The sequence below is a fragment of the Mus caroli genome, unplaced genomic scaffold (assembly GCF_978045245.1).
Source record: "Mus caroli unplaced genomic scaffold, Mus_caroli_1 scaffold_13, whole genome shotgun sequence".
Lineage (NCBI taxonomy): Eukaryota > Metazoa > Chordata > Mammalia > Rodentia > Muridae > Mus > Mus caroli.
The window spans coordinates 79237661-79253098 of NW_028227268.1; the positions used below are offsets into that span (position 1 = coordinate 79237661).

A 15438-nucleotide genomic window follows, 5' to 3' on the forward strand; every position below is an offset into this window, starting at 1 on the left:
CTGCTTATAGAGCTTGCCACACAGCATCAAACCAGAGTCTGAATGCTCATAGTCCACATCAAAGCCCAGCAAATCTGGCATCTGTGTATTATCCCACCACTCAGAAGATGGAGACAGGGCATCCCAGGGTAACCTGGTAACTAGACTAACTGAAATCATTAAGGAGAGTTCATGCCTCAATAGACAAAAGAGGAGAATGATCAAGGTAGATGTCCAAATGTTGGGCCTCCATATGTACATACACATACATGTGTATGCAGCCACATACACAGGAACACATATGTACACATACCATATATACAAACACAAGTACAAATGCAAAAAAGAAAATGACTGCATATAGGCTTGACAACTTAAATAGACAAATTTTTGAAAGGTACAATCTGGATTCATAATATACAAATTTGTGTTAATTCTTCTGTATAAGATATATATATATATATGACTTGTTTATAAAAATTTAACTGACACTTCACCAAAGATGAATGGATGGCAAATTAGCACATTATGTAAATGCTCAATATAATTATCATAAATTACATGCAAATAAGATGAGGAGTTACCACTGCACACCTGTCAAAATGACTTCATTAGAAATATTGACCATCCTAAGCATTGTCAAGGGCATAAAGCAATCAAAGTGCTGCTAAGTTTCTGGAAAATGGCATGGCCACATTAGAAACCATTAAAAAGTAGTTGGAAATTCTCACATAAATATGTCCAAGTAAAGATGCATACATAAATGTTCTCAGCAGTTATGTTTATCTTTTCAGCGTAAAACTGGAAACACCAGGAGTTATACCGATGGCTTAATGGATAAGAACACTTGCTGTTCTGGTAGAGGACTCAGACTTAGTTCCCAGCTCTGACTACCTCCCCCACAACATCAGTTCTGGGGGAATTAATGCCTTGTCCTGGTTTCTGAAGACAGCAGATATGCACATGGTGCACATGCATACACATAATCAAAACACTGTCTTTGTTGGTCTTGTATGTTTGGTTGGTTGGTTGTTGGTTAATTGGGTTTATTATTTCAGTCAACTTGACACAAGTTAGAGGTACCTGGGAAGAGGAATCTCTATTAAGAAAATGCCTCATTCGGATTATCTGTGAAAGTATAGCAAAGTAAAAACAAAATTCTAGGCCTTTAGGCCCAGGCTTGGGAATGTGACCTCTGTGACTTAATGCTCCAAGGTATGCTAATCAGATAGCGACATTCCTCCACCCACCAGCTTTCTGGGTTCAAAGAGTGTTCATTCAAAGAAAGTCACCCTGACCATCACTGCTATGCAAATGTGCTATTGTTAGGGGCTCTTAGAAACTGTCTTGAGAGTTAACTGGAACAATTACCAGGTATTCCTTGTGACTCTTGTGACTTTGCACTTCCTTGGGACTCTTAACTGGTATCTTTGGTATTTTCCAACAACGCCCTCCCCACTTCCTTGAGTTGTGGTTTCTCCCTTTAAATACCCCCTTATCCAGCTACTTGGGGCACCACACTCCTCTACCCCTGCGTGGTGTATGACCATGGGCCCGAGAGCGCTCTTGAATAAAAAATCCTCTTGCAGTTTGCAGCAAGACCGTTTCTTGTGGGTGATTTGGGGTGCCGCCTCTCCTGAGTCAGAACGTGGGGGAGTCCTCACGTTGTGGGTCTTTCACCTGTAGCCAATATCACAGGGCATTTTCTTGATTAATGATTGAAGGAAAGGGTCTTCCTCACTGGGTGTGGTGTCACTCTTGGTCAAGTGCTCCAGGGTTGCATAAGAAAAGCAGATGAACAAGCCAGTCATTAGTAGTCTTTCCTAGCCTTGATTCAGTTCCTGTCTATAGGTTGCTACCTTGAGATTCTGCTGGACTTCCTTCTGTCATGGAGCATGATACAAAATGAACCTTTTCCTTCCCAAGCTGCTTTGGGCTTGGTCTTTATCTCAGCAGTAGAAACCCTGAGACATGCTCACACACATGAAATAAAAATGAATAATTTTTTAAATATGGAAGAAAACCTAAGTCATCATTGATAAAGAAATGGGTCAGGAGTTCAAGGTTATCCTCAGCTACATAATGAGTTGAAAGCCAGCCTGGGCTATTTAAGATCCTGCCTTATATAAACAAGGAAAGAATGTAGATGAATGTCAAAATCACTGCACTCACTGAAAGAAACCAAACCCAAAAAGTGTGCTTATCATTTGGTTTATATAAAATTCTAAACAATGGAAATTACCCTGTAATAATATGCAGCAGAGTGGTGGTTGTTTATGAATAAGAGGTAGACTGAAGGAGGTAAGACAGAGGAATAATAAAACACACAAATGGCCTTCTACTGGTAACAGATATCACCATAATCTTGCAGCAATTGTTTTCCAGGTGGGCACATATCAAAACTTGTCAGATTGTACACATCAGCCATGTGCAATCCATCCCATGCCAATTAGTTCTCAATAGTGCTATTTTACTTTCACATTGTGTATGTTCATATGTGTGAATGTATGGATGTGCACACGTGTATATGAAGCTCAGAGAACAGCCTCAAGCATCATTCCTGAGGTCCTTTCCACTTTCATAAGAGACATGGGGTCTCTTATGGGCCTGGAACTTTGTGAAGTAGGTTAGGCTAGATAACCAGAGGGATCCATAAATCTACTGTCTCTGTCCCCCACCTCAATCAATACTTCCTGGATTTTAAATGTATGTCTAGCTTTGGTAAGTGGATTCTGACATCCAAACTCAGTACTTTACTGACTGGCAGATCTCCCCAGACCCTTGTTTTCATCTGTAACTGTTAAGTATATGGTACGTAGTCTTTTCTTTCCTGTTGTCTCTTAACAGAGCCTCTTTTTTGTTGTTGTTGTTTGGTTTCTTCCTGATGAATCTGTTTTAGTTCCCTTTCTCACTGCTGTGACCAAACACCCAGCAAAGAAACACTTAAGGGAGGAAGGCTTTGCTTTGGCTCATGGTTTAAGGAATACAGTCGATCTGGATGCAACAGGGAAGGCATGGGTGTAGGAAGAGCTCTCTGCTCTGGAGGCAAGTGTGAAGCAGCTTGCTCTCATTGGAGCATATCAGGAGAGGGGAATGCTGGCACTCACTCAGCTTTCTCATATGTTTCCTTCTTCATTCAGCCTGGGCCCCTAGCTCATGACATAGGCCTTTGATCTTCATAGACATACCTAGAAGTCTTCTATGAGATTCTAAATCTAGTCAAGTTGGCAAAGAAAGTTAAGTATCACTATCTCCCAAGAAGTTTAACTTTGACCCCTTAGGACAAACTGATTCACCATGAATGGCTACCTAGAGTATTAAAGGTAGGATATCTGCATCAATGATATCCATACTCAACTCATCTATCTAATTGAATTATCTGTTGATATAATGAAACACCCCAGGGCAAGTGACATATAAAAAGCAGAAGTGTACTTAATGTGTAGTCAGGATGCTATGAAGTCTAAAAGCATGGGGACAGAATCTGAAGAGGATTGATTGCTGCAGCGTAACATAAAATAGCAACCACATGGTGCTAGCTTGGGTCTCTGTTTCTTCATATAAAACCATCAGTGCCATCATAGTGGCCCCATACCATAAACTCATTTAATCCTAATTGCCTCTTAAAGGCTATACTTATAAATTCCATTAACATATGAATTTATGGATTAAGTTTAACCCATAAAGTTTGAGGGAAGGCCTACAAGCCATATACATCCCTTAATCATATATGTACCTTACGTGGTAAAAGGGATGTTGTAGATGTGATTAAGTTTATGGGTCTGCAGGTGGAAATATAATCTACTGGAAGGTAATCCAGTAGACTCAGCTAATGTTATGGGTCCTCAACAACAGAGAACATTTCCTGGCTGTAGCCAGAGAGATACAACAACATGGGAAGGATTCCACACTCTGTGACATATTGGAGACTAAGGGTATGGCCTGGCCAGAGGCTTTTAGAAGCCTGAAAAGAGAAATAATGGCTTTTTTCCATTGAGACTCAAATAAAAAGAAAAGAAGAAAAGAAAGCAACTCTGATGTTTTTAATGTAGTAAGCAATAACAATGATGTTTATATCATCCTTTATGTTTATCTGAACATGTATGATTGACAATAAGAAAGTTGTTAATATAATGGGCGAAATTTATGAAAAAAATCACTACTTACCCAGTGTTTACTAAACTCAATTTTCTTTGTTTCAGATGTGTGGTAAATTTTCTTTTTTATTAATTAATATAACCAATTATTTTTGTTCCTTGACAATTTAATGCATATATACATATAGAGACATGTATAATACATTATGATTGCTCTGTCACCTATCTAAAACTTATCTCCTTCCTTTCTCTGTCCATCTGCCTCCCCTCATATTCCCTACTAATGTCCTTTCCATATTCCTGTCTTTTTCTACTGCTTATGCTCCTCTGAATTTGACCAGAGCCTTCTGTGTGGCCATGGGATTGGAACTATCCACTGAGGCCTAGAAGGCTCACCAACAACTAAATAACTGAAAACAATGACTACCCTGTCCCCAGAGTCCATCGGTAGCCAACAGTCCAGTTGTAAGCAACAGAGTCCATTAGACTGTCCCTCACCCATGGTTGACTGTTGAGAGGACCTATCTTGTGCAAATCCAGTGCAGTAACCATAACTGCTATCAGTGTATAATTATAGTATGTGCTGGTTACTTACTTTGTTAAATTGACACAAGTAGGGTCTTCTGGGAAGAGAGAGCCTCAACTGGGAAAATGCTTCTATCAGATTGCCCTTTGGAAAAGTCTATGGGCAGTGCTACTGTTGGGCAGGGGTCCTAGATGTATAAGAAAACAGGTTGCACAACCATGAGAAAAGTCAACAAGATAGAATGTTCCTCTTTGGTTCCTAACACTGCTTCTGTTTGAGTTGGTAACCCGACTTCCTTTTATGATAGACTATAAGCTGCAACATGAAATATACCCTTTTTTGCCCTAAGTTGCTTTTGATCAGTGTGCTCACCACAGCGGGAAAGAACAAACTAGGACACTGGCTGCCCCATGTCCAAGGAGTGAGATTCTGCTACCTTTCTCCCTGTCTTCCAGCTCTTACATTTTTTCTTTCCTCTCTTCAGCAATATCCCCTGAGCCTTAGAAGCATTGTATAAACAAATGGTTTGTTTATGACTGAGCCCTTATCTGTTCTTCATTCTAAGTGTCCTAGGTAGCCACGAAATTTTTTCACTCATGGGCATTTACTGCAAAAAAAAGATGTCTTTGATTAGGGTTTTTATAAAACATATAAAATAGATATTTAGAAGACAAGTTGACATTTTGTCCTTTTTGATGAACATCAGTAGCCATTTCCCTTAGAGAATCTATGACCTCCACAAGCAGAAGTTTTTAACCAGTTTTCCAGTACCAGTTTCCTTTCTGTGGAGTGAACTTCAAATCCAACAGGAGATTTGTTGGTGATCCTAATAACAGTTATATTACTATTGCATATGTGATCACAACTTGTTCGAGAGTTTGCCAGTGCTAGTAGAGTCCACTGTTGGGTAAGACCATTGATATCTCTTCTCTCTTAGCTGGTTACATAGCACCTTCCAACACCTTAAAAATATACCAAGTATAAAGAAGGTTTCCAATTGAATTCCAACTTAAATTTCTCTGTGTCTTGCAGTGAGGGTTAAATATTGACTTTTAGTTACTAAGTCTTGTTTTAGATCTATATAGCTATAAGAAAGTAAAGTTTTTTTCTTACAAATTGCTACATTTATCATGTTTTGCTGCTGCAGCGGCAGCAGGACTAATCCAAGAAGAAAAGAATATCCTGATCAATTGGTGATCTACAAATAGGAAGATAATCATACAGGAAACAGTGAATGCCCAATATCTGCCATCTTGGCTCTCATGTCGAAGGTATCTGGAAATGGTAAGTGGAGAGTTATCTTTGTTGGGGCTACTGTATGTCAAAGTCTACATGAAGCTCTTAAGAAACATACTCAGAGGGGATAAATAGGTTTTCCCTTTTGACAAATAGAGTTGGAGAGTTAAAATCTTATCTAAGATATGAACTCTAAATTCTGCGCGTTTTTTCGTTGTTGTTGTTGTTGTTGTCTCCAATTAAAACTCTGAGCACCAATGCAACTAGGTGAAGTAGGTTTCAAGTGTTGACAGAAAACAAGGACAAACACAGATGAAGAGTCTTTGTCTTGGAACAGTAGTTCTGGCCTTCAAAGTGGTTCATGTAGCATTATTAGCACAGCTGGAGGTCCTTGAAGAGTCTCCGAAGAGGAGAAAGAACAATACATTTCTAATATTTAGTAATTATCATGAAAAGTACTTGCTTCTTGTTTACACTTAAACTTCAGCACAGAGGCATGTCATGTTCTCTCTCAGCACAATGTGTACGATATGTGTCTAGGCAGCTGCCTCACTGGCCTCCTACTTTCTTCTGAGAGAATGAACTTGTTTATGCCTCTGACAAAGGCACTGCACAGCCACCCATACTTCCTGTTCTTGTTCTATCCTTCCCAGAATGCTTTAAATGACTGTCTGTTCCTTGACCACTGCTGGATTTCCTCTTTGTTTGTTGGGGTAAGGGAGTGGACAGGACCTCAGTCCAAACAGAGCTGTGGAAGTAGGTCAGTGCAAGGCCACTTGTCACTTCATCATCTTTAGAAGAAAGTTTGCAAGTTATAGAAACAAAAGGGTGAGAGCCTGGGTTCAACAATGAATATTTGTTAAATAAAACATAACCTCCATAAGCCTATTTTTTCTACCTATAAGAACAACAACAACAGAATCTTCATGCCATGCTTGCCAAAAAACCTAGTAGACTACAGAGAACTTCTCCTGTCTCTCTGTTCTCCCAGATGCAGTCCCACATTCTCTTAACTAGTGCTGCAATAGAACACCACCAGCAGCCTTCCTTCCCTCTACCCACATCTTCTGTGGATCCCAAGACCATTCCCTGCTAACCTCCCTCCCCTAACTCATTGCTGTATCCAGTCCCTAACAACCGCAGGCACCCCTGCTACCCCAAGGGTCACAACTCCTAAGCCAACAAGTGGCTGAAGAAGGCAGACCCACACCTTTCCCACTGTTCCCGAGATCCAATCATACCAGTCTCATCCCTAACTCTGTTGTTGAAAACCTATGTGCTCTCCCTATCCTCTGATGCTATGCTCAGTGGGTTACAAAAACCTTCTCCTTCAACTTATCCCAATGATGCAGGCCCTAACACCGGCAGGCATTCCCTATGAACATACCAGTTGAACAGGTCAGCAAAAGAGCACACAATCATTACACCCTCCAAATATCCAGTAATGAAAGAGAAACCAAGGAACAAAACACTTACCCAACAGGAAAAATCCAGAAATCAGCACTAACACCTTTAAAAGTCCTGAACCCAGATGCTAAGATGCCAGGATGAAAGCATAATCAAGAACATCCTGCTCTCTACTACTTCCTAGCTATCCTAACACAGAAAGCCCTGAATATTCCAACATATCTGAAGCACACACAAAAAATAGACTTTAAAACAGCCTTTATAAATCTGATAAATATCCTTAAAGACAAAATGAATAAATCCCTTAGAAATCTAGGAAAGCACAGACGGTGTAAGGAAATAAATAAAACTGTCCAAGACCTGAAATTAGAAACAGAATCAATAAAGAAAATTCAAACTGAGGGAATTATAAAAATGGAAAACTTTAGGAATGCAAACAGGTATTATAGAGAGAAGCTTCACTAACAGAATACAAGAGATAGAAGAAAGAATCTTGTTGAAAGTATTAAGAACGTGATGGAAGAAATAGATACACCAGTCAACGAAAACTCTATCAAAAAAAAAATTCTAAGAATAATAGAATAGAGGTAGGAAAAGAAACCCAGTTCAAAGACCAAGAAAATGTTTTCAACAAAACAAAAACACAGAAGAAAGGAGATGGCTATAAATGTACAAGAAACATACAGAACACCTAATAGATTAAGCCAGAAGAGAAAGTACCCTTGACACTTAATAATAAAAATAAACATATTATAATTATATCCAACTTCTTAGTAGAAACTCTAAAGACCAAAAGAGCCTGAACAGATAGGCTACAGACTCTAAGATGCCACAGAAGCTAGCCTAGACTACTATACCCAGCAAAATTTTCAATTACTAAAGATGAAGAAAATAAGATATTCAATGAGAAGGCCAAACTTAAACAATGTCTATCTATAATTCAGCCCTACAGAAGATGATAGAAGAAGAAGAATCACAACCTAAGGAGGTTAACTACAAACATTAAAACACAGGAAATAAAAAAAAAATCTCACACAAACATAATCAAAAAAGAGATATACATACATATGCACACACATTACCACCAGCACCAAAAACAACATCAACAAAATAACAGGAATTAACAATCATTGGTTATTGATACTTCTCAATATCAAGGGTCTCAATTCCTCAATAAAGACACAAACTAGCAGGATGGATTTGAAAACAGGATCCATCCTTCTGCTGCACCCAAGAAACACATCTCAACATCAAGAATAGACATTACCTCAGGGTGAAGAGTTGGAAAAGATATTCTAAGTAAATGGACCTAAGAAGTAAGTTGGTGTAGCCACATAATATCTACAAAATTATTATCTAAAAAAATTAAACTTCAAACCAAAATTAATCAAAAGAAATAGTGAAGAACACTATATATTCACAAAGGAAGATTCCAACAAGATGTAATTTCAGTTCTTAACATCTATTAACCCAAGGATACTCAAATTTGTGAAAGAAACACTACAACAGCTTAATCACATATGGACCCTCATACATTAATAGTGCAAATTTCATTATTCTACTCTCACCATTGCATAGTTTATCCAGACAAAACCTAAACAGAGAAATACTGGAGTTAACAGATGGTATAAATCAAATGGACCTAACAGATATTTATAGAACATTTCTCCCAAGCACAAAAAAAGAGATGCACTCCACTATGCACTTTATCGAACTTTCTCCAGAATTTACCACACACTTGGACACAAAACCAGTCTCAACAGATACAAGAAAATTGAAAAATGTCCTGAATCTTATCAGCCCGCCATGGATTAAAGCTGGGTATCAACAACCACAGAAATCTTACAAACTTATGGAAACTGAACAACTGTTTATTGAAAGAAAAATGGGTCAAGACAGAATTTTTTAAAAAAAATTAAAGACTTTCTAGAATTCAGTGAAAATTAATAAATTATGGAACACAATGAAAGCAGTATTAGGAGGAAAGTTCATAGCACTAAGTGCCAACATAAAAAGAAAATGAAGAGATCTCATGTTAACAACTTAACAACACACCTGAAAGCTCGCTCAACCAAGGGATATCAATAAAATAGAAACAAAGAGAACATTATAAATAATAAAACAAAGAGTTGGTTCTCTGAGAAAATCAACAAGATATATAAACCCGTATCCAAATTAACTACAAGGTAAATGGAGAATATCCACATAACAAAATCAGAAATGAAAGGGTGAGCAAAGCAAGAGACATTGAGGAAATAAATAGGTACCATGTATCAAAGCTAAATCAAGATCACATAGACAATTTAAATAGACATAAAACCCCTTGTGAAATAGAAGCAGTCATTAAAAGTCTCTCAACCAAAAAACAGAAGGGGGCCTCAGGTCAGGGACAGATGATTGCAGCACATAATTCTACCAGAATTTCAAAAAAGTTAATACTCTTCAAATTATTTCACAAAATAGAAACAGAAAGAACATTGCCCAATTCATGTTATGAGGTCACAGTTGCCCTGATACACAAACCACATAAAGACTAAACAAAGAAAGAGACTTAGTTACAAACCAATTTGCCTTATGAGCATGAATAAAATAATACTCAATAAAATACTTGCAAACTGAATCCAAGAACCTATCAAAAAGATCATCCACCATGACCAGATTGGCTTCATATCAGAAATACAGGGATGATTCAATATAATAAAATCACTCAATATAACCCACCATACAAACAAACTAAAAGAAAAAAAACCCGCATGATCATCTGCATCTCATTCAAGACAGAAAGAGCCGTTGACAAAACCTAACACTACGGTAAACATCCTGAAGAGATTAGGGATATAAGGGACATACCTAAACATAATAAAGGCAATTTACAGCAAACCTGTAGCCAAATCAAATTGAATAGAGAGAAACTCAAACCAATTCCACTAAAATCAAGAGCAAGACCTGTTCAACATAGTACTTGGAGTTTCAGGTAGAGCAATGAAAGAGATTAAAAATTGGGAAAGAAGAAGCCAAAATATCATTATTTGCAGATGATATGATAGTATACATAAGCAACCCCAAGAACTCTACAAAGGAACTCCTATAGCTAATAAACACTTTCAGCAAAGTGGCCAGATACAAGATTAACTCAAAAAAAAAAAATCAGTAGCCTCCCTGTATACAAATGACAGAATGAGAAAGAAACAGGGAAACAACACCTTTCACAACAGCTTTAAATAATATAAAATAACCAAGCAAGTGAAAGACTTGAGAGAAAAAAATCTTTCAACTCCTCGAAGAAAGAAACTGAAGATTAGAAGATGGATTAGAAGATGGAAAGACTTCCCATGCTCATTGATCAATAGATTTAACATAGTAAAAAATGGCCATTCTACCAAAAGCAATCTACAGATTCAGTGCAATCCCTGTCAAAATTTCAACTCAAGTCTTCACAGACTTTGAACAGACAATTCTCAACTTCATATGGAAAAACAAACAAATCCAGGATAGCTGAAACAATCTAGAACAGTAAAAGAATTTCTAGAGGCATCGCCATCCCTCCTTGGATACTTTCTCTAGCTCCTCCATTGGGGGCCCTGTGATCCATCCAATAGCTGACTGTGAGCATCCACTTCTGTGTTTGCTAGGCCCCAGCCTCGTCTCACAAGAGACAGCTATATCAGGGTCCTTTCAGCAAATGCTTGCTAGTGTATGCAATGGAAAATACATAAAAAAAAAAAAAGTTGTTCTACAGAGCTATAGTAATGAAAACCACATTGTATTGGTATAAAAACAGACATGTAAATCAGTAGAATCAAATTAAAGATCCAAACATAAATCCAAGCACATATGGACCCTTGATTATTTGTTTAAAGAAGCCAGAAATACACACTTGAAAAAAAAAAAAGATAGCATCTTCAACAAACAGCCCAGGTCAAACTGGATGTCTGCATGAATGCAAATACACCCATATCTATCACCTTGTACAACACTTAAGTACAAGTGGACCAAAGACCTCAATATGAAACCAAGTATATTGAACCTGATGAAGAAAATGTCAGGAATAGGCTTGAACACACTGGTCCAAGAGACAACTTTCTGAACAAAAAACAATAGTTCAGGCACTAAGATCAGCAATTCAGAATTGGGACCTCATGAAACTGTAAAGCTTCTATAAGGCAAAAGACACTGTCAATGGAACAAAACAGCAGCGTACAGTATGAGAAAAAAATCTTCACCAACTCCACATCCAATAGTAGCCTAATATCCGAAATATGTAAAGAACTAGACACTAGATATCAAAAACCAAATAATCCAATTAAAAATGGGCAACATATTGAAACAGAGAATTTTCAATGGAGGAATCTCTAAAAGCTGAGAAACACTTAAAGAAATATTCAACATATTTAGCCTCCATGGAAATACAAATCAAAACTACTTCAAGATTCTATCTTATACCTACCAGAATGGCTAAGATCAATGACTAAGTGAGAACACGTCTCCTTTGTGGATGGGAGTGCAAACGTGTACCACCACTATGAAAACCAATATGGCAGTTCCTCAGAAAGTTTGGAATTGATCTATCTCAAGGCAAATATACACCTGTTGGGCATATACCCAAAGGATGCTCCATCCGACCACGAGGACACTTGCTCCATCACATTCACTGTAGCTTTACTCATAATAGCCCAAAACTGAAAACAACACAGATATCTTTCAACAAAAGAATAAATAAAGAAAATGTGTCACTACATCCAACAGAGGGCTAATATCCAATATATCCAAACTGGTACAACCACTCTGAGAATCAATCTGGCCATTCCTCAGAAAATTGGAAATAGTTCTACCTGAAGACCCAGCTATATCGCTCTTGGTTGTATATCCAAAAGGCACCCCACCATATCACAAGGACACGTGCTCCACCATATTCATAGCAGCCTTATTTGAAACAGCCAGTAGCTGGAAACATTCCAGATGTTCATCAACCGAAGAATGGATACAGAAACTGTGGTTCATTTACACAATGGAATGCTATTCAACTATTTTTTTAAATGTCATTATGAAGTTTGCAGGCAAATGAATAGATGTAGAGAAAGTCATTCTGAGTGAGGTAACCCAGAAAGATAAATATGGTATTTATACACGTACAAGGGGAGGAGCAAATGAAGTAGGTCTTATGGGTGGACTGCAGCCAGGTAGGAATAGGAACAGAGGAATCGGGTGTGTTGGGGGATGAGAGATAGGATGGAAAGGAAGAGACAGATGAAATTGTAAGGGACATTTCGGGGGTAGTGTGGAAACCTAGTGCAGTGGAAACTTCCTGATATCTATGAAGCTGATTCTAATTAAGACTCCTAGTAATGGGGAGATACCGAGTTTCGACTAGCCATTTCTTGTATCCAAGCAAGGCTTCCAGAGTCAGGACTGGGTAATATTCAAATGAGTTGTTGGCTAATGGGGTCCCATGAAAATATCTAAACAACCCAGGCTATACACTAAGACAAGAGGTTGCTCTCTACAAATTGACATCAGCACCCATTGTCAAGGCTAGCACCCATGCACATCACTGAACATGGAGAAGTTACCTACATGGACCCCTCACCCCAACATTCTAGTCTCTTTGGTGTGGGAAGGTACTTTGCAGGCCAATGAAAGAGAAACATAAACACCAACCCTGCTACCAATCTTTGACCTTTGATCTGTCCTGCCTACACAGCATGCTAGAGCAATGCTATCACAGAACTTGTGGGAGTAGCTGACCAGTCTCTGATTTGACCTAAGGCTCACTCCACAAGAAGGGATTTATACTTGATAGTGCTTGTGTAATGAAGAACCAGAGACTTGATATCCCAGAGACTTTTTATCCCAGAGACCTATGGTAAAACCAAACACTTGTCTAAAATAAACAAACAAAAACAGTATCAATAAAATGACTCCTACTGATATTCTGCTGTACTCACTGATCAGTGTCTTCCTCAGTCATCACCAAAGAAGCTTCCTCCTGCAACAGACAGGAACAGATGCAGAGACCCTCAGCCAGACATTACTTGGAGAGAGAGTCCTTGGGATGCATAGCTCTAAATGGGATGTCTTCACTAAACCCTTTCCCTATGAGCTCAGGGCATCCCACAGAAGAGAAGACAGAAAGACTGCAAGACCCAGAAGGAATAAAGAATTCCAGGAGAACAAAGCCCTCTGAAACAACTAAGCAAGGTACATAAGAGCCCACAAAGGAGACTGAAGCAGAAAGCACAGGGCCTTCAAGGTCTGCACCAGGTCCTCTTCATGTATCTTATAGCTAGTAGCTTAGGATGTTCATGGGATTCTTGACTGTGAGAACATGTGGGTCTTTGAGTCTTGTGCCTGCTCTTGAGATTCTTTTCCTCATGTTGGGTTGCCACGTTCATCCAACATTGAAACAATTATCCCCCCCATCTTATTATATTTTGTTATATTGAGGTTTTATCTCTCTCTAATAAGAAACAGAAAGGGAATAAATCTGAAGGAGAGGGAAGGTGGGAAGGAACTTGGAAGAGTAGAGGGTGGGGAAAATATAAGGGCATATTGTATGAGAAAAAATATTTCCAATAAAAGAAAAATAATAACACTGCAGGGGTAAATAATAAAGATCCCATTTATTAAGCTCATACCATGAGCTTGAAACTGTGATACGGGCTTATCATACAGATTTCACTCCAACAGCCTTGAGAGCAGTACTACTGCTCCATTTACCAGATGAAGAAACAGGCTCAAGTAGAATCAGTTATTCACCATCATACAGTTGGCAAAGGAAGGAAGTCCCTTAAGTCTAAGTTTAGAGCATCTATCCACTGAAATGGAGAACTCAGAAGTTGAGTGAGCTGTGTAGTCAATAGATGTTAGCTGAATTACATTGAGTTATGAGTATTTAGTGTTAGCTGAGAGCCAAGGTCTGCTTATCATCTACTCCTCTTATTATTTATCTATGGTAAAACAAAACACACACAAAGGAAATATTCTTAAACTACTACATAGGATTTTAAGACATACATAACAGTAGTAGTCAATGCCAGCTCAAGACACAGAATTCCCAGGCCATCTGAAAGCCCACAGTGGGCCACATCAAATAACAACATCAAAGTAACTATGACTTAAATATAAATAACTTTATTGGATTTTCTTTTCATTTCAGTACCCAATACTATCCCCAGAATCTAGAGTTTATTCTCATTTCTCAGGGTTACAGACTTCTTACTTAAACACTCCCACCTCCTGCCTCCATCCTTTCTTGCTTTCTACCTGACTTGGCTTCTGAGGTATTCCCTCACTCATCTGTCTACCACCGTACGACTTTTGACTGCATGGGCTGCTTTTACTCAGCTCTGATGTCAATATCCTGTTCTATTTTTATTCTTACCAAGCAATTTCTCCTCCATGTGGGACCCTTTCCTAGGAGTGGAGGCGATCTCAGGTAAACAGTCTTAGAAATTTAAAAGAACCCAATGTTCCAATTCTTCCACAATCTTCCTAGATGCCCCATACACCTCCATTGCTGACTTGAACAGAATCATCTTCCCTCTTGTGTGGACTTAAGAACTTCACTGTCCACAGTGGGCTTGGGTGTCTCTTGCTTTCAGATCAACACAAACCCTGTCACTTACCTTCCATCCTCAGGCACAGACATGTCATATGAGATCTGGAGAGCTTGCTGCCCTCTTCCTACCACTTGTATTTTGCTGTTCTTGGGAATTCTGTGCCACCTGACTTGGCCTTTGCTGTCTGCCTATTTAATACTGATTTATTTGTTTATTTGCTGTGTTTGGACATATGCACACACCGTATGGCTCACACATGGAATCCATTCTCTCCTTCCAGCCTTGGCAGGAAAGACCCTCACCTACTGAGCTAACCTGTCAGCCTATTATCCTATTCTTATGTGGCTACTAAAGTAAACTCAAAAATGATGCTACCACCATTCTCATCTTCCAAAAACCCCTACAACTCTGGACCCTTTCACAGTAGAGTCCTAGCTCCTTGTACCTCTTACTCCTGATGGCTGGTGCATTTACCCAACTCAACTGTCCATGCCTGGTGGTGGAAGCAATCAACACTTTCTGACAAGATGAGTCTGTGACTTCACAGTAGACTTCACGTCAGTAGAACTACTCATTTCATCAGTATACTGAAGAGAGCTTCTAGAAGAGAGATCAGACATTGCAGTTTGAGGAA

The 15438-nt window shown here is 38.7% G+C and overlaps 2 long non-coding RNA genes across 11 annotated transcripts in view; one reads left to right on the top strand and one right to left on the bottom strand.

The window, feature by feature from the left end:
• Nucleotides 1-197: 197 nt before the first annotated feature.
• Nucleotides 198-15438, bottom strand: part of LOC147001556 (uncharacterized) — a 139132-nt gene continuing 123891 nt past the window's right edge. For 7 of the 10 annotated variants that reach the window (XR_015044781.1, XR_015044783.1, XR_015044788.1 and 4 more), the window contains one exon: nucleotides 198-15404. This is a non-coding gene — a long non-coding RNA (uncharacterized LOC147001556). The remainder of the gene's footprint in view (nucleotides 15405-15438) is intronic. The other 3 variants (XR_015044787.1, XR_015044786.1, XR_015044784.1) reach the window with 3 other exon arrangements.
• Nucleotides 5841-15438, top strand: part of LOC147001557 (uncharacterized) — a 20497-nt gene continuing 10899 nt past the window's right edge. Inside the window, exon 1 of the long non-coding RNA XR_015044789.1 lies at nucleotides 5841-5886. This is a non-coding gene — a long non-coding RNA (uncharacterized LOC147001557). The remainder of the gene's footprint in view (nucleotides 5887-15438) is intronic.